Source organism: Crocodylus porosus, unplaced genomic scaffold (assembly GCF_001723895.1).
Source record: "Crocodylus porosus isolate Cpor-Errol unplaced genomic scaffold, CroPor_comp1, whole genome shotgun sequence".
In the NCBI taxonomy this organism is placed as follows: Eukaryota; Metazoa; Chordata; order Crocodylia; family Crocodylidae; genus Crocodylus; species Crocodylus porosus.
In genome coordinates, this window is record NW_017728886.1 from 220,767,896 (window position 1) to 220,786,835 (window position 18,940).

The window sequence follows — 18,940 nt, forward strand, 5'->3', positions numbered from 1 at the left end:
CTCCAGCAGCCTCCTGTATCTCATGTATCAGCATCCCCGCACTTAAAAATGGTGGCGGGGCACTTGAATTAAAGCTCGTTGAATGAGCTTTAGTTCGAGTGTCCCTGCCACCATTTTAAAGTGTGGGGACTGATACACGAGACATTGTGTTGCTTTAATTAGAGCATCTCTCAGAGCCACTCTAAGTAAAGCACTGACACCCCACCCACAGAGCACACGTAAAAGTGCACATTGAAATTTCATTTAAATCCAAGCTGAGATGAGCAACAATTGTTTTTAAAATATTCCTGCAAAAGAGAAGTCTCAGAAGATACTCTTTCAGGAAATTCTGACACATGGTGTTTATGAAATGAAATATGGTCCTTGGCACCCAGCTGCTACTGAGTGAAGTTGACATGATACTTGTTAATTTCATGACTGCCTACTAAAGGATAAAAGCAATGAGACAGTCTCACTGCTTACTCAGTACAGGACTGACAAATATCATGTCAACCTTATTCAGAAACTGACAAGACTTCCAGGCTCCAGAGATCCAGGGCAACCACACTGTGGCCATGTCTACATGTGCATTTTGCTGTGGAGTCGACTAATGAGCTGCAAAGTAAAGCAGCACCACCTATATGTGCAACGGTACCCGGCTACAGTAAACTAATTAACACCGCCATAAGACAATACTGTCAGGGGCAGTACTATTTTAGCTGGAGTAACAAAAAGTAACTAAGTACGATTAAATGCATTTGTGGATTCTGACTGCAGGCATACATTATGCCCAGCCAGTAGGGGCGAGACTCCTGCCTGCTGCCTACCCACAAGGCTCTGCACTTTCAGCCTCATACCCTCATACCCTAGCCAGCCCCTCTGCTGCCTGACACCACCACCTGGAGCTGGGGGCAGAGCAGGACAGGAGCAGCTCTGGCATAAACTGCTCCACCATGGCTTAATTTGCTGCTGTTTTGGGCACACATGTAGATGCTACACCCAGGAATAGTTTACTCTGGCTCAAACTGCTCTGGAGTTTTTATTGCTTAGAATTAATTGCACAGGTAGATATAGCCCGTGTGGCCAAACAGGCCAAGATAGCCCACTGGCTCACTGACTTCTACAGGGAGTCGAACCACATCTAAAGCCAGGGCTCCCAGAGGTTGGAAGCTTCCACCACTAAGACAGGTAACTTAGAAGCCCTGGGGTCCTTGCCTCCGGCACAGTCCACATGGCAAGCCTGCCCTGCAACTGCACAGCCTAGAAGCCTGGACAGTTCCATCATCTGGACTGCTCTGGGACTATGAACTCTGAAAACCTGTCCCGGGATCTCCAGGTTCCTAGCTTACAGGCCAGGCCCACAGGCTCCTGGAAGTTCTGTGGTCCCAAGCTCCACAGCAGCCTGCACGATGGGTTAATGTAGACCAGGTTCCCTAGCAGTCCACCAGGAGATCTGACAGGAAACAAAGCAGAGCTCCAACAAACACCCAATTGTAGCTCACTAGATGTTCAACTCTGAAATATTTTGGTTTGATGAATAGGTATTTTCTGACAAAACTTTGTTTTGCCATAAAGTTCCTGGTCACCTTTAAGTAAGTCAGGAGACATGATGAGGCCTTTCCCCTGGAAGAGCTATGCCACTGACTCAATGCGTCAGGCTTTCACTTCTCGTTTATATTTCTGGCTTTCCATTAACTTGTTATGTGGCCTTAAGCAAGCTGCTACACTTTGCTGTATCCTCACTTCCTCTCCGTCTCTGTCTTGTCTATGTAGATTGTAAACTCTGCCAGGGCAGAGATAATCTTAATCCATAATTGTAGGTGCCTAACATAATGGTACTTCACGTTTGGTACCATATTAGAGATTAAGGCCTCTAGGTACTATCAGATATGATTCCCAAAGACATCTAAGTGTGAAGATTGAAATTCAGAGGGAACTGGCCATTTAATTCAGTTAGATCCTTGGTGGGGGGAGAAGAGCATGATAAATCAAAGCCTTAAAATACAGTTTCCTCATAACTACATTTTCAAACTGTTGTCCTTGTGCTTATAAATTCTGAAGGTGCATGTCTTACATGCTACATCTGTAATATTTTTTATATTTGTGGCACAATGATTTGTAATCCTATTAACTTTCTAAACAATTATGAAAAATACATTAAAAAACTGAGCTTGCCTAACTAAAATCTGAATGCTAGTCTAATTATTTTCAGCTGGGCTCCTAGATGTGATTAGCAACCACAAACATTATAGCAATGAGCATTTTGCATTGCAGAGAAACATAATCAAATTCCACTCAAACTCAAGACAAGTCATTGCCTAGATTCTAGTAGGTGTCAAACCAGCTAAGGTTTATTGAGGGCTACTTTTCCTTGAAGGAGAAATTAGCTGCAGCCACATTTAGATGAGAAATCTGGGCTCAGGTATAACACCCAAATATAGGAAACCCAATACCCTGCAGCAAAAATGGAAGACAACAGCTTTAGGTAACAGTATCATCATAAAACAGTCCTACATCAGCCCTTTGGGAAGTTCTGTCAACTAGTGGTCTCTTATTAGTAAATGCTCCATTACATGGCTATTCAAATATTGCAGACTGAGCCTCTTTTTACCACATAGGATGTATTGTTTCTAGGAATTTTATTAAATTGATTGAAATATTAACTATTCATATTTACCCATATTTGTCCATCAAACACTAGGAGGCTGGGTTGTTTCTGTTTTTAATTTTAGCAGCCTGTGCATTTCATCTAAGTATTGAATAGAAGTTAGCCATATAGCTAAATATTTGTGTGTCTTCTGTTTATTTTGTTGGGAAAAGGAATTTATGCATCAGCTTTCCATAACAACCAGGCCTCATAATTTCAGGGACCATTCCTCTAATTTGTGCCTTTCTCCAAGGAGAGGCTATCAGTAATCTAGCAGCTACAAGCAGATCATGGATTAATTCTTTATTTCTCTGAATATGTCTATTTCACTAAACAGCATTAAGAGAATTACCAAAGGATCATTTGGTAGTAAATACCAAGCAATCCATAATGGCAGGTTCTGAATCATGTCCCAGTACTCTGATAAGCAGATGTGCCCAAATATAGATTAAATATCTTTTTACCACAATTTCTCCAACATTTGCCCCTATTTAATCTTTTTTTTTCCTTTGTTCAATGGAAGGTTTATGTATTTTTTTATGGCTATGGACTGAGTAAAAAACTATGGACATCAAGATCAATCCATGAAAATTCAAATAGAACGATGCATATGAATTAAGGTTATGAAATTTAGCCATCATTTCAAGAAATGCAAATATCAGAGAACGAAATCTTGCTTCCACTTAAATAAAGTGGGTTCTCCTCTTGAGGTAATAACTGAAGGGGGAGAACAAACTATGCATTAAGATTTCCCAGTCAGGTGGAACCCACTGCAGTACACATTTATATTAAATACCGGGGTAAAAAAACATTTCCCAAGAACCTTATGGATTTCATATATTCAATTTCTTGTAAGTAAAAGTTTTCAAAAAAGTTTAAATCTCTGGCAATATAATAAAGGCAATAATTAACCTATTTTCAACATATTTGACACATCTGGATAGCTAAGTAATAAAAATAAATGTGCAACATACAAACAAAAATTTCTGGATACACTTTTAACTAAATACAATGACTCTTTGATTCTTGTAATAAGCTGACTTTGGTTTAGTAATTTTAAAGTTTCAAATAATGTCACAAATTATTTTTGCCTTGAACTGAAAATTAATCAGTACAGAACAGCCTCATGACTGGACACATCAGGAGAGTAATAAGGGCAACAGAATTAACTAACAAATCAGTCAGGAAATGCTCTCTATAGGCTTCACTTAACTGTAGATGTAAAGAACTTATTCTAACCATGCCTGGCAGACATGCCTGTCCAGGATATGTAACACAGTGAAGACTTAAAAGAAATATCCAGTATTCAAATGGTCTCTGGCTACCAAAAGGTGGGAGAAGAATACCATCACCAATAGGAAACCATGCATTACAACACAACCTATCATGCTAATTTTTTAAAATACTGTTCTATGACACAGCTAAATTAGACTCCAGTTATAGCTTCAAACCTGTATGCACTTCAAATGGCTTAGTGCTGTAAGGCAGCCAATTAGGACAGCTAATACTCTGAGAAAAATTGAACTATAAAATAACTTCATGTTACAATCAAACATTAAAAACAAAATTAAAATGTCTAATGTTATGTTCCTTTCCAAATACCTCAGCCATTTTCTGTGCAAATCAATATTGCACAACTCTGAGTTATTTCTAATGTGTTAATTCATTTTTCATGGTTTTGAAAGACTGAACCACAAATTTCCTTCCTTACAAAATTTTTACATGATACAACAGTTTTACAGTTCCTTGAAGTGTAAAACAAGCTTTTAATATCCAGTGTACTTTTTCTGCATTTCCTTTCCCCTCTCCATTGACAATCAGATCTTAATATTTCAAAGTAACAAATTATTAATCTAAAAACAACCTAGCCCCAAAGTAGCCCACTGTCTGCTCAATTATCTTACATTTAACAACTTAATCTCCAATAATGCTAAATTTAATTAAACCAACCTATATGCTAAGTTAGATCCAAACAATGTATTTTCTAAAGCAGAATCATTACCAAGCAATGTACTACTTTGATTTACCACTTGTGTGTAATATGAAGGAATATTTTACAGGCTCTATTTGGAAACTATACATAAATTGCATGAAGTGAAAAAAAGTCACATTTTTGTTCACAGCTGGGAGCCAGTGATACATTCACATCTGGACTTATAACACTGCTTGAAGTGAAAGTTTAAATTATTTACCAAGGGTGAAAGTATTCTACAAAATCTGTGTACTTGATAACTATCATATTCAGCTACATATGGTGCTTCTGGTTTTTGTAACAAGATTATCCTAGTTATTTGGATGTTGATACTTGCACTTTACCTAGCACAACAAATTTGCTACATTATTGATTCATCTAGGAGCAAATCTACTCCATCCACATAAATGAGCTCTATTTCACTACAGTGAAAAAGAATGAAATTTGTCCCTAAGTTTCAAAGGACTGTTTTCAGCATGGCTGTTGAAAAAGCCCTCATGTAGCAGCTATTCCAGCATGTATGGGAAGGGAAGTAGTAATCACAACAGCATAGGGTTAAGCAACTTTTTTTAGTCCATGGATACAAACATGGGCATGGACAAATGCTCACCCAGAGCAGTTTCAGCAAGAGGGGATGTTGAGAAGGGGCGGGGGCTGTGAGCATGGAACCTGGGCCGGTACCCGGAGCCAGGGCCAGTGGGGCCCAAGATAGGACAGCAAGCAGCACAGGTTCGTCTCTGACACATAGTGCTGGAGTGGCCGGAGGGGGGGTGGGGAGAAGCAGTGGCAGCGGTGAGAAGGGGCAAGTGGCAGGAGTGCAGGGCCCAGGCTGGCGGGGCAGCAGAAATGCAGGGTCCAAGCCAGTGGGGCGGAAGGAGTGCAGGGCTCAGGCCAGCCCCCAGACCAGGACCAGCGGGGCAGCAGGTGATGCCACAGCAGCTGGGCAGGGAAGGGTGGTGAGAAGTAGCAGAACCAAGTATATTTATTTATATTAATTTCTATAGGCAAATGGGTTTTGCTTAGCACATGTCCGCTTAACACTCGTTTTTTCCGGAACCGATTAAGAGCGTTAAGCGGGGGTTGCCTGTAACTGCTTCTCACCAGAATATCTGCATACTATCTAGTGAACAGCCTGAGGTCCACTAATAGCTACATTTTTGCCACAGAGCCTCTGGCTCTTCACTTTTGGGGCAGAACAAAGCTCTGCTTAGATGAAGTTGAATTTGTTTGATTTTGAACAGGTGGTAGAACATAGTAGACAGATGACTTCATGAATATTTTCCCTTATGTTGGAAAAGCTCTCTCAAAGAAGGAGATTTTATAACATTCCTCAGGATTCATGGAATCCGGCAGATCAGGAAGACCTTTTCACATTAAGTTTCTCCTGAACAGAGAATTTTTTTTTTTCTGGCTCTCTCATATTTTCTAATCTGCATTGTCCCAGAAGAGTACAACCACATTGGCTGTTCATTGACAGCAGTCTGCTCTCTAAAGTACATAAGACTTGATCCTGCTGCCCAACAGCACTGTTTAAAGATTACAAGCAAAACTTCAACCTGACTACAGAAATGGGCCAAGCTATATTTTGTATTTACCCATAAAAATATCCAGCTGAGAAAATATTTGCAGAATCAAATATTATGTTGGGAACCAAAAGAAGAGCATGTAGTTAGCAGGAAGGGGGTGACTGGATAGAGAAAGAGGTTACAGAGAACAGGATACTTCCCTGCCCTCAAAACAATACTTCAAGTCAGCAATCTGGAAAAATAAGCTTAAAGATCTCCCAGAGCAGTTAATCTTCAAAAACTAACAATATGAACCCTCTCCTAGCATCTTAGGACTGGAAGGAACTTACTGGGTCTTCAAGTCCAGTCACCTTCTGTCCCAAGGAATATCATCATGTAGCCCTTTTCATGAATAAATCAAGATCCAATTTAAAACTAGTCAAGTTTCTAGCCCCAACAACTCCTACAGGAAGGCTAATCTAAAACCTCAGTGTTCTAACGGTTAAAAGTCTACTAATTTCCAGCTTAAAATTTATTTGCAGCCAGTGTATACCTACTTGTTCTTACAGTACACTGTCCTTTAGTTTAATTCATTCTTTTCCCTTCCTAATATATTTAGACAGAGGAACCCTATCTCTTCTAAACCTTCATTTTGCTAAGAAGCTAAGCTCTTTTCTTCTCCTCTGTCTGATAGTCTCTCTAATCTCCTCAGTTTCACTCATTATCCTAGCTCTCCTCTACATGTGTTCCAATCTGAGTTCAGGCAAGATTCTTTGAGTAGATGTGATATCTTTTATTAGACCGAGTAGTTGGAAAAAAATTGACAAGCTTTCAGGCACAGGCACCCTCCTTCAGGCGTGGGGAGTCTCTGCTGTTCTGAGTCTCCAAGAAATGAAAGAAGCTAAAAGTGTGGCAGGATGTCAGTAAACATGTAAATAGGTAGAATTAGAAAGACAAGAAGTGAGGCAAAGAGGTGAAGCAGAGGGGAGGGTGGGGGGAAGAGATGAGGAGGCCCAGCTATGTTTTCCCTGGCAGTGAAACCTCTGCACCTATCTCCATGCAACTTCCTGAGTTAGATGGAGGTCCTGTAACACAACTAGGAACCTATGTGAGCTAAAAGTGTGGCAGGATGTCAGTGAACATGTAAATAGGTAGAATTAGAAAGACAAGAAGTGAGGCAAAGAGGTGAAGCAGAGGGGAGGGTGGGGGGAAGAGAACGGGGAAAAAAAGGCTGAAGCTATGTTTTCCCTGGCAGTGAAACCTCTGCACCTATCTCCATGCAACTTGGCAGGCCTCATGCCCTCAGAAGGGGCTACCATCCCTGCTGTTTTCATCCAGATCTGCTTTAACACACACACGACACAAATTTAGCTTTCATCCATTTAAGGTACAGTTTCCCAGAAACCCCTGCAATTATCTCCTTGAAACTTGGCATGCTTCATGTCCTCAGAAGGGGCTTCTGTCCCTGCATGGTTTACCTGAATCAGCCAAAAAAAGGCAAAGTTATAGGTCTCTCAGTAATTCTCCATTATACTCGATGCCCAAATCTCCGAATCTCTCTGAATCAGTGCCAAATCTTCCAAAGTCTATTCGACCAAATTGATTCAGGACAGTAATCCGAATCGAATCACTATCTGCTGAATCTGAATCTGAATCAAATACTTCCCTATTTGCACAGGCCTACTTGTTGGCTGAAGGTTCTTTTGAGATTAGTGAAGTGGTGGTCACAGGTATTCTCCTCGCTGCAAATTCGATGGTCTTGAAGAGCCTGGCTGTATATTACAGCTTTTTTGGTGTGTTTGGGGTGATTGATGGTTCTGTGTAGATATGTATGCTGGTCTCTGGGTTTCTTATACATGGTGGTTTGAATTTTACCATCTTGGATATTGAACATGGTGTCCAAATAGGAAATGCTGGTATTAGAGTATTCAAGTGATACTCTGATGGAGGGGTAATGATTGTTGAGTTTTTGGTAGAAATCAATCAGAGACTGCAGGGTTTCAGTCCAAATGATGAAGATGTCATCTATGTATCTCAGGCATATTAAGGGTTTGATGGTGCAGTTCATGAGGAAGTCCTCTAGGTGGGTCATAGCTCAATAACCAACACTTCCTCCAGACTATGGCTTCCTCCAGCTATAGGCCCCAAATGGCCCCACAACATGCCAGCCTTATTATGGTCCACCTAGAAGACTTACTCAGTTGGTCTTATAAAAGATATCACATGTAGTCAAAAAACCTTGCCTTCTTATGTCCGTAGACCAACACAGCTACAACCAACCCCCACCCCCAATCTGAGTTCAGCTTTGTTGAATAGACCTGATTAGAACCATACCCAGTATTTAGATGAGGTCTTATCAGTGCTTTATAAAAGGGTTTTAATACTTCCTTATCTCTACTGAAGATACTGTGACTGATGCATTCTAGAATCGTAATTGCCTTTTTTGATTGGATCTCATTGGAAGCTTATCATTACCAAGTGATCAACTTGCATACTTAGGTCTTTCTCCTCTTCAGGATTTTTCAACTGATAAACTGAATTCAATAATAGAATTCATATTTATTTCTGATCAATTTTTTTATTGGATATAGAAGTAGGCATCCTGACCACGATGCTAGGAACTAACATTCTAGAGCTCTGCTACAATAAAAGCATGGTATGCCCTGTCTGGTGGACAGCTCAATCTTTTTATTTGTTTGAAGTGATATGAGAGTCTTATTTTTCTTCATGCAAAGTAGAACATATATTATTTTAATAGATAGGTATTATTTTCTTTTTTCTTTTGATTAAAAACAATATATTTTAAAGGTACAAATCCAGAGGAGAGCGTAGATATACTCCTTTGCAGGAGAGCAAAGATAGGCAGAAGAGCTGGAGCTGTGAAGCCTGAAATTAAAATCTGGGATTTATGTTTTTGTTACTCCATAAGATTTACTGTCAACTGGATACTGCATATAGACAAAGCTTTCACTTTTTAATTAAATAAAAGTAACTTCTGGAACCTTACACTAAAGTATCCATAAGAATTGTTAGGGTCCTTTCTTTATTATGTGACCTGAACACTTATTTCCTGTACATTAACAGTAGATAGAATATTAAATTGATAGCAAAATTTAAGAGCCTTAATGATCCCCCAAAACCTTGGCAAAGAACTTTAAAATAATAAAGTCATCAATAAGATGACCTTATTTGATTATAGCCGTGCAATTTTTTTCCTATGAATATAACATAAATTGCTAAATTAGATCACAAATATACTTTATTAAGTTTAGACACTAAAAAGGCTTTCAGCAAAAAGGAATTTTAATTATTATTTGACTGAAATAAGGTCCCAATCCTGTAAACCTTACTCATGTGGGGTATCATTGCTCATAAAAATTGTTCCATTGTAATTAGAAGTACACCAATACATTGGTCTGATATTGGATCAACACTGATATAAAGAAAATTGATTGTATCAGAAATCAGCCTGATGTGGCTGATAATTTCACTGATAGATTCCTGTGTGCATGCACAGGTGCAGCACAGCACATAGGTAGCAAGGAGCACAGCCTGGCAGCTTGGAGAGCTGCATGCAGCTGGTAAGTCTGGTGTGGTGGAAGGGGAGGGAAGGGGTACGGGGAGGACAGATCAAGGCCCCCGTGAAGGAGGGAGGACTAGGGCTGGGGCTGGGGCAAGGGCTGCCTAGCCAATGCGAGGCAGGTGCAGGACGGAGCTGCAGCTTGTCTAGGGGCACGGGAGATGGGGTGTGGCTCCCATTGCTGCATGCTGCTCATCCAGGAGCGACTGGTCTGGCAGCTCCCACTGCTGCTCCCACCACTCATCTGGGAGGACATGGGGGGAGAGGGCATGTGGCCCTGGATCTGCATTGGGGTGGGATGGGGTGGGGCAGGCTGGGGCATGGGCTGCGTGGGGCTCTTCCCACCCCACTTTGCACAGATCCAGGGGCTGCCCTGCACAGACCTATGGGCAAATGCCCCTCCTCCCCCATGTCCTCCTAGACGAGTGGTGGGAGCAGAGGCAGGAGCTGCCGACCATCAGCTCCTGGACAAGCAGCCCCAATGCCCCCAGACCTATGGGCAAATGCTCCTCCTCCCCCATGTCCTCCTAGACGAGTGGTGGGAGCAGAGGCAGGAGCTGCCGACCATCAGCTCCTGGACAAGCAGCCCCAATGCCCCCAGACAAGCCATGCACTTGCCCCAGCCTCTGCCCCAGCCCCAATCCTCCCTCACTGCATGGACCTTGATCTGCATCCCCCATGCCCCTTCCCTCCCCACTCCCTTTCCACCACACCAGACTTACCAGCTGCATGCAGCTCTCCAAGCCGCTGGGCTGGTATCAGAAATCGGATCAGTATCAGCCGATATGCCTCTTTAAAAATCGGCTATCGGTATCAGCCCCAAAAATCTCTATTGGTGCATCCCTAATTGTAATCAAATGAACTACTTGTGAGGAAAGATTCTTCACAGTAGTAATAATTTCCAAATTTAGGCCCTAATATTGCAATTACAATTGCTTTAGCACACCAACTAAATCCTTTATTTGATGTATTATATTACTGAGTATTTGACATAAGTATTTCATCGATTAAGAATCCATCATAAGAACTAGTCCTGCAGTATTATGAAAAGAAGGCTTAAATACAGTGTCCAAATGGTTCTTCTCATACACCAAAACAATACATTTCTCCACAGGACAATAAAATATTTATCCTTTGACATGCATTTCATTTATGCTGTATTGGGTGCCTTTTGCAAGGAATACAAGCTGACTTCCACCTTAATTAAAGCACTACCTTTTTCTCCCTGTGAATCTCAAAAGAACAATGAGCACAAGAGGTGATCATTCCAAGAAGTAATGAAGAGATTTTGTTTCAGTGGATTATCAATTATTTATAAGTAAATTCCCAGATGAATAGATCCAAAGCTGAATAGCTTTTTTAATACCTTTTTAATGGTACAGTATAACCGTACATGAGCCAGTTTGGCTGACTGCCTATACAGGTTACGAAGTTAAATCTGAAGTTTTATTAATAAATGACTATTGAACTCTCTCAAACAAAGAATCTAAACACCTAAAAGCTACCCTGAAAAATTGTTTTAGCATCCAACAGTGTATTATTCCCCTGTCTGTATAATTCCTTACTTTCAGAGCATTATAATGCCACACATTCATCCAAGGGTAAAACCTTTGTTTCAATATGCAAAAACTTTTCAATTTATAATCCAAAGAACAAAACAAAAAAGTTAGTCTGCCAGTTGTCTGGACAACATATTCATGTCCACGTACATAAATGCAGTTATTTTTCATTTTAATTTTGCAGTTATTGGATCATTTTCATAGACTCATAGAAAATCCTTTGCCCATCTAGTCCAGGGGTGGGCAAAATGGTGGATCCAGCCTGTGGCAGACTCCATTTCCAAGCAGCCCCCATGGCAGTGACTCCTTCTAGCTGCCACCACTGGACGAGAGCCGGTGCCTGGGCACCCCAGTCTATCCTCCCCACACACACTGACAGGGGCCGGGACCTGTGTGGACAGGGTGCATGGCCATGAAGCTGGGTTGGGACTGCAGCCAAGAGCAAAATGGGTGCATCCCCCTGGCGGAGACCCCAGGAACTTGTGGCAGTGATGGAGCGGGGCTGGGGCCAAGGTTGGGATCTTGGTATGCAGACAGATGTGCGAACCCCAGCCTCACTCTATCCTGGGGTCTTCTCGGTCCTGCCAGCCCATCTTGCTCCTGGCTGCAGTCTCATCCCAGCTTCCTGGCTGTGTACCCTGCCTGTGCAGGTCCCATGCCCTGTGAGGGGTGTGAGGCAGACAAACCAAGGTAGGTCCAGAGGAGCTGCATCCAGTGGAAAAGGGCTTAGTGCAGCAGCGGCCGCCAAAAGGATCTACTGCCACAGGGGCTGCTGGGAAATGGAGTCTAGAGCAGGCCAGATCTGGCCCACAGGCTGGATCTTGCCCACCCTGATCTACTCCAAACCCCTGCTCAAAGCAATATCATCTCCAACTAGATCATTCCAGCCAAGGTCTTGTCTATCCATGTCTTAAAAACTTCCAGAGATGGAGATTCCACAAGCTCTCTGGGTAACCTGTTATACTGCTTTACTGCTGTCATCATGAGAAAGTTTTTCCTAATCTCTAAGATTAACTTCCCTTGCTGCAACTTGATACCATTGCTCCTTGTTCTGCCACCACTGATAACAGTGTAGCTCCATCCTCTTTGGAACCACCTGTCAGGCAGTTGAAAGGCTGCTATTAAATTCACCCTCCGTCTTTTCTTCTAAAACTAAATAAGCCAGGTTTCCTCAGCCTTTCCTCAAAAGCAGAGATCTGGGTTTTCCATTTCCCATGGAAAAACAGAGAAAACCATGGATATCCCGTTTTTATCAGGGAAACCTGTGGATGTCCTGCTTTTGCAAAGAGCTCTGCAAGTGACAGAGTTCCAGCCTGCAAGAGCTGCTTTCAAAAAAGGTGGGAAAGCCCCAGCCCTGCCCAGAGGGACAGCGGGAGGGGAGGGAGAGGGGGAAGGGCAGAGCCTGAGGCTTTTAGTCAGTCCTAAGGCTTGGGTCAGGCTCACTTTCCTTCTTGAGTCTGTAAGGTAAGTGGGGATTGGATGGGGCTGGGGGGAAGCTGGCTGGGGGCTGAGGGATCAGGGAGGTGTTGGGGAAAAACACAGAGCACCCGGCTGGCTACACATGGAACATGAGAGGCTTGATTAGCCCAACCTGCTTCAGCGCCTCCATGTGCAGCTTCCCTTAAGGGCATGGAGGAGCTGAGATGCATTCCACGTGCTGCTGGCTGGGCACTCCAGCAGAGAGTAGTGAGGTATTGGGGGAAGCCCTAAGTGGCTGCCCAGCTGGCAGTGCGTGAAACCGGAGCAACCCTGCAGTGGCTGCCACCACCCCGCCCACTGCTGCTGTGCCCCACTTCACTTGACTGTGGAGCCATGCAGCTGGCAACATGAAAGCAGCATGGCAGCGGGGGCACCAGCAAGGTGGCGGTGGCTCTGTAGACAAGTGGCGCAGCTGGCTGAGTGGGCTGGGGGGGGTCTCGCACACAATAGCCACCACCACAGCTGCCATGCCCCATGCTGTCTTCCTGTGGCTGGCTGCATGGCTCTACAGGCAAGTGGCTCAGGGCAATGGTGCCCCTCCATGGGCTGCACACAAGCCACTCGGCTGGCTGGCTGGGGGGCACAGTCTCGCATGTGGTGGCTGCCACCATACCACCGTCACCTCTGTTGTGCCCTGTGGCACTTGCCTGCAAAGCTGTGTGGCTGTAGAACTTGCCCACCAGGCCATGCAGCTGGTTGTGGGAAGGCAGGGTGGGACGTGGCAGTGGTGGCAGCTGCTGCATGCTAGGCTCCATTCCTCCCTAGCCGGCTGCTCCGCTTGCTTGCAGAGCCACCACTACCTCACTGTGGCCGCTGCTGCTTCCATGCCCCAAGCTGCCTTCCCATGGCTGGCCACACAGCTCCGCAGGCAAGCAGTGTAGGGCACGGCAGAGGTGGAGAAGGTGGTGGCGATGGTGGCTGCTGCATGCAAGCCACCCCCACCCTGGGTAGCTTGTGTGCAGCCTTCAGAGGGGCACTGCTGCCCTTGCCCCCCCAGCCCTGTACCTGGGAGCGGGAACAAACTCCCCCCCATTCTCTATCTGCCCCTCCAGCATCTTCTCTTCCCCTCAACACACTTACCTGTTGGCGTGTATGTGCGTGCATGTCTGTGCGCCTGTATTTGGGGCTGTTGTGGGGAGAGTGAGGGGCACCTCTAGGGCCAGGGGAGATGGTGGGGGTGGAGCTTTAATTTTAATAATGGATTTTGGGGGTTTTATCAGAATTTACAATTTTTACCAGAGAATTTGCAACTTTTTATCAGGGTAAATCAGGATCAGCAGGGATTGTAAGTCATGTGCCCCAGCTCTTAACCATTTTCACTGCTCTCTACTGGATTCTTTCCAGTCTGACCACACCCCTTCTGTAGCGCAGGGCCCAAACTGGACACTGTACTCCAGATGCAACCTCACCAGTGCCATGTAGAGCGGAATAATCATTTCTCTCGGTCTGCTAGCAACACTCCTATTAATGCAGTTTATTATGCCGTTAGCCTTCTTCTCAACAAAGGCACCTGGTTGAATCATTTTGCTGATACCAACAATTTTGAAATTAGTTTTTTGAAAATAATTGAATGGAAGCTTGAAGATTGAAAACAGACCTCTACAAAACATAACAGGAGGTTTTCAGATTTGCGAAAATTTCTACTGAATTTTATATGTGTGCTCATGCATGCATGTGTGGACACACACATGCCCTTTTCAGCCATCTACAGGGACTGATCCAATGTTCAATGAAGTGAGTCATAGCACGTGCGTCTACTCGTTCATTAATGCACCATAATTATGGTGTATTAAGTTTAGTAACAGGAATTCCTGTTACTAAACTTAATATGCTGTAATCGGTACTACTGAGCATTAGAGCTGGTGCATGCAATAGAGTAATTCTACTGTGCATTAACATGGGTTTTTCCCGCCACACTAATGCGCACTAGAATTAGTCTTTTGTGCTTGTAGCATCTCATTTAGACATGTTCAGTATCTCAATTTCAGTGGTATTGGATTAGGCTCCTGGAGGGAAGAAAATATTTTTTTTAAAAGGTTCTGCGCTTCACTTCCTTCCTGGATCTTCCTCTACATGCTTTCTTCAAAAAGCAGGGATTTGGAGCGAAGCACACTGGGCACAGATTGCTAAACTGCAGGAAAATTAGGCACTTCGTATGAATCCCAAGGCAACTGAAGGAGTGAGCCAATTCTTTCAATGTTCTCAGACCTTCCCTGATCTGGAGCAATACTGACATTGGATTCGTCTCTAATACCTCTATGACTGGCTTCACAGTCTCAGCTGAAGAGTTAAGACATTGCCCTGTACCATAAAACAACTGCTATTTTGAAACCTATTATATATCTGTTGGTAAAAGTTGATAGGGCACGTTGTGTATTTGGATAAAAGGTGTTATATTGTTGACAGTAATCATTCTTTGTTATTACACACAATTAAGGAACATCTACATTTATTTTATCACACTGGTAGAACAAATGGATCTTGAAGTGAGATGACAGTAGCTTTATCCCAGTCAATTTAGATTATCTGTCAGTTTTAGGTAAAATAAATGGAAGCTATAACTACAAACATTTACATAAGAGAGAAACACGGGTTGATGGACATTGATACATAAGTGTCATCTATTTTTAAAACACAGGCTACACCTACATACATTTTTTGATACAGCTATGAAATCAATGACCTGCACAAAAACAGTCATAATATTGTGGCCATTCATTTCTTATTCAGGAAGACAACTTATGGAAGAGTTATCTTAGGGAACTATGCTGGAGCACAGATGGTTATGTAAATGGCATTTTAGGTTAATCTCTCAACTCCATATTCTTATTAGAAAGAAAATAACAGAATCTAATTTTCTTCACAGTTTCTATGAGCAAATAGATTGTAACCCAGTGCTGAGGAATTGGAACAACCAGACACACTGAACCAACAGACATACTGAACAACCAGACATACTGAAATAGGTAATATAGAATAGCATTTGACAAGAAGTATATTTTTATTGCCCACACACAATAAGACATGGCCTCAGCCACCATTGGCAGGAATCCCAACGTTACTTGGTACATGTATCTCTTTGAAATCAAAGTATTACTCTCAAATTATGTAAATATATTCAATGACACTAATGGAGAGATTTTTCTACTATACTCTTGTATAGCATACTTCCAGGCTTCTGGACTGCTGACCTTCATCTTTCATAGGAACTGTTCCCTCATCTTTTTTAAAATGAACATTCCTAACACATGACCCATCAAGGCTGTAGAAAGTTCATGTCCCAATAATCTGTTCCTGATGTTTAATTTAACATTTATTCATATTACACAAATGAACAAGAATAAACAAAACATAAGTGACAGCTCTTCAAGGTATATCGAGCACTGAACTGGGAATCAAGACCTCTTGTGAGGTGTTAAACTCAGTTCTTTCACTGATTTGTAGTTTCTGGCATTAAACAAGTCACTTATCTTCCTGCCTCAAGCTTCCTTCTCTGTAAAGTATACTTAATACCCACTGACCTTGCAGGGCTCTTGTGGGAATTAATGGGAGTATAAAGTTTTAATTATCATCAAGTAAACCTCAGTACAGCATCACTTTTGCTTTTCATTGCCTTCATAGCACTGTGGTTTGCTGCTACATAAAAATCAAATATTCAGACAGAAATCCTTTCCTTCCTACATAAATCCATCCACTGAATGACTTGATTAACAAGAGAAAAGGTCTGCAGAATTGTGGCAAATATCTTTACGCAATTAAGGCCTTGATTCTATAATTGATATTACTCAAGAGAACTGTTGTGTCCATATGTATCTCACTGAAGGACTCTATGCAAGCATGGTAGTATGGATGCATGCTATCAGTTGTAGAATGTAAGACTTTACCATGGGCTGCTCTGGAGTACATTTGTTGATTATTTGAAGGATTCATTGTTTCTACTACATAAGGTATTAAAGTATGCTTAAAAATGTACCTGGTCCATTGACCTTATCGATTTTCCCCCAGAGTTCGTAGTTACAAAGCATACATCAAACACGTAACAAAATACATTTATTTGCCAGTCTCTCAGCAAAGCTTTAAAACAATCCCCAAATGTTACCCTGTTCCACCCATGAACGTCAACAGAACTTCACCATTAGCCTCCATGAGCCGAGGAACAGGTCTGTTAACTTCCTCGTAGGTCAATAAAACATGCACAACCGTAGACAAAAATGTGCTCATTAGCTACCTGCCACTAAATAGCTGGCTAGGAGAGCTTGACTGCATTTTTGTGGATGCCGTAAAACAGTGGCTATGTTCAAAACACAAGTTTGTTCTAGAGCATGGGGCATTTTCTTTTGAGATTTAGAATCCAGATGGTGTGGTCTATCAAATTAAAATAATTTTAAATGGTAAATTAAGTTTGCAGCTTAAAGGACGGAACAGCATTTCTCTAGATTCAACATATAAACTGAAAACCACATTCGCATTAAGATGCCTTGCAATTAAGTTTATGAGGAGCTCTGGGTTTTGAAATGTATGAAAACACAATTTTACAAAAGGCAGTAGAAAACAAATGTAAACTAGTTAAGGGTCAGATCCAGCAACCTTTACTCAGGTAAGCAATACCACTGACTTCAGGTCACCCTCTTATTTATGAGCAGGAGGTCCAAGTCCTTATTTCTTACTTTACAACAGCTCTTATATTATTAAGATATTATTATATTATAATTATTATATTATATTAACCTAGCATTGTACTGAAATACCCAAGTCCGTCACCGGCATTTAAGCGGAAGAATAATTCCCTGTACTAATCCTGTAAAGTGCCAAGTATATTTCAGTCAATTTCAAACAGGAGCTGAAGCCACTCATCCCTTCAAGGAGATGCCAGGATTCTCAATAAGAGCTGGACCCCTGTTTAAACAAACATCAGCTATGAACAAACAACTTTTACAGAAAAAGATGGAAACTTCTCTAAATAAATGGTTTACAGATTTTCATAATCTGTTCAGTCACAAATATAGTAAAACTTTCATTTATAAAAGTATTAGTGTTCAGTTTGCTCCAGGTGTGCACCTTTCACCTTAGGTTTGTTTTTTGAATTTTAAATGTAACATAAATAAGTTTGACAACATAGTACATCCATTCATGCACTGGATGCATGGAATGGTTTTTATTGCAATAACTTCACTAATAGCCACTGCTGCAAACAGAATCCAACATGCTGAGAGGTTACGGGGTAATGGAAAAATTATCATAAAGCCATTAAAATCTGTGTGTCCCATCTAAGAACTTCTCCCTGCGATTCATAAAAAATAACCCTTATTTTGTTCTAAGTCTAAACAAACAGAATATGATATTATAGATTATTCTATAATATCATATAGAATATTGATATTCAAGTCTAAACAAACAGAATATGATATTATAGATTAAACTAAACTGAAAGAGGGATCCTGGGGGGAAAAAGGGGAGATCTTTTGCTGCTTTTTCTTCATTTGTTGCTTAATGACTCAGTGTTATTTCAGTCCATTCCCTTCTAAATTTAATCAAGTCTTCAACACCACTGATGATCTATTACTCTCCTCAAAACCAAATCTCCAGGGGACAGATCAGAAAGAAAGGTTAAAGAGCTCTATCATTCAAAGCTTTACAGCTCAGGCTCCTATAAATCACTGTTTGTTTATTCAGATAATTGGGTACACTAGGGCATGTAACTTCCAAGCGGCAGATCCTTCTGGTATGACTGCCCGCTAAGCTTCCCCCGCGGGAAACACTCCGCACATGTATGTGGCATGCAGAACCCGCGCACCTACCGCTTGTTGCATGGCTTGGGGAAACAGAGCAGCGCTCCCTTTCCAAGGGCTTCCGGGGCTGAAGAACAGATGCCGCTGTGAGACAAACGGGAATCTGCCAGAATGAAAGAGGATTCGAGTTAAAATACAGTTAAGCTTTGGGCTCGGCGCATAAAGGAGGACGGGGAGACTGCCCGTAGCGGGTCCCCGGGGTGGGGGCGACGGGGACATGCCCGAGCTGCCCGGGACCGCGCTGCACCTGTGACCGCTCCCCGCTACGAGCACGCTGCTCTTGCTCTGCCCACCCACCCGGCGGGTCCCAACCTCCTTTCTAGGCTGGAGGCGGCCTCTGGGGAAACGCCAGCGCTGGGTTTTCTGGACTGCGGGCAAATAACAGAGCTGCCAAGAAACACCCCGGCGGGTCGGCCCGCCTTCGATGCTA

At 42.5% G+C, this 18,940-nt stretch overlaps 1 protein-coding gene across 3 annotated transcripts in view; it reads right to left on the reverse strand.

Moving 5' to 3' along the window:
* Positions 1–18,632, reverse strand: part of PAG1 (phosphoprotein membrane anchor with glycosphingolipid microdomains 1) — a 169,045-nt gene extending 150,413 nt beyond the window's left edge. For all 3 annotated transcript variants that reach the window (XM_019549676.1, XM_019549668.1, XM_019549654.1), the window contains exon 1: positions 18,520–18,632. The gene's annotated coding sequence lies outside the window, so the exon portion shown is untranslated. The remainder of the gene's footprint in view (positions 1–18,519) is intronic.
* Between the last annotated feature and the right edge of the window lie 308 nt (positions 18,633–18,940).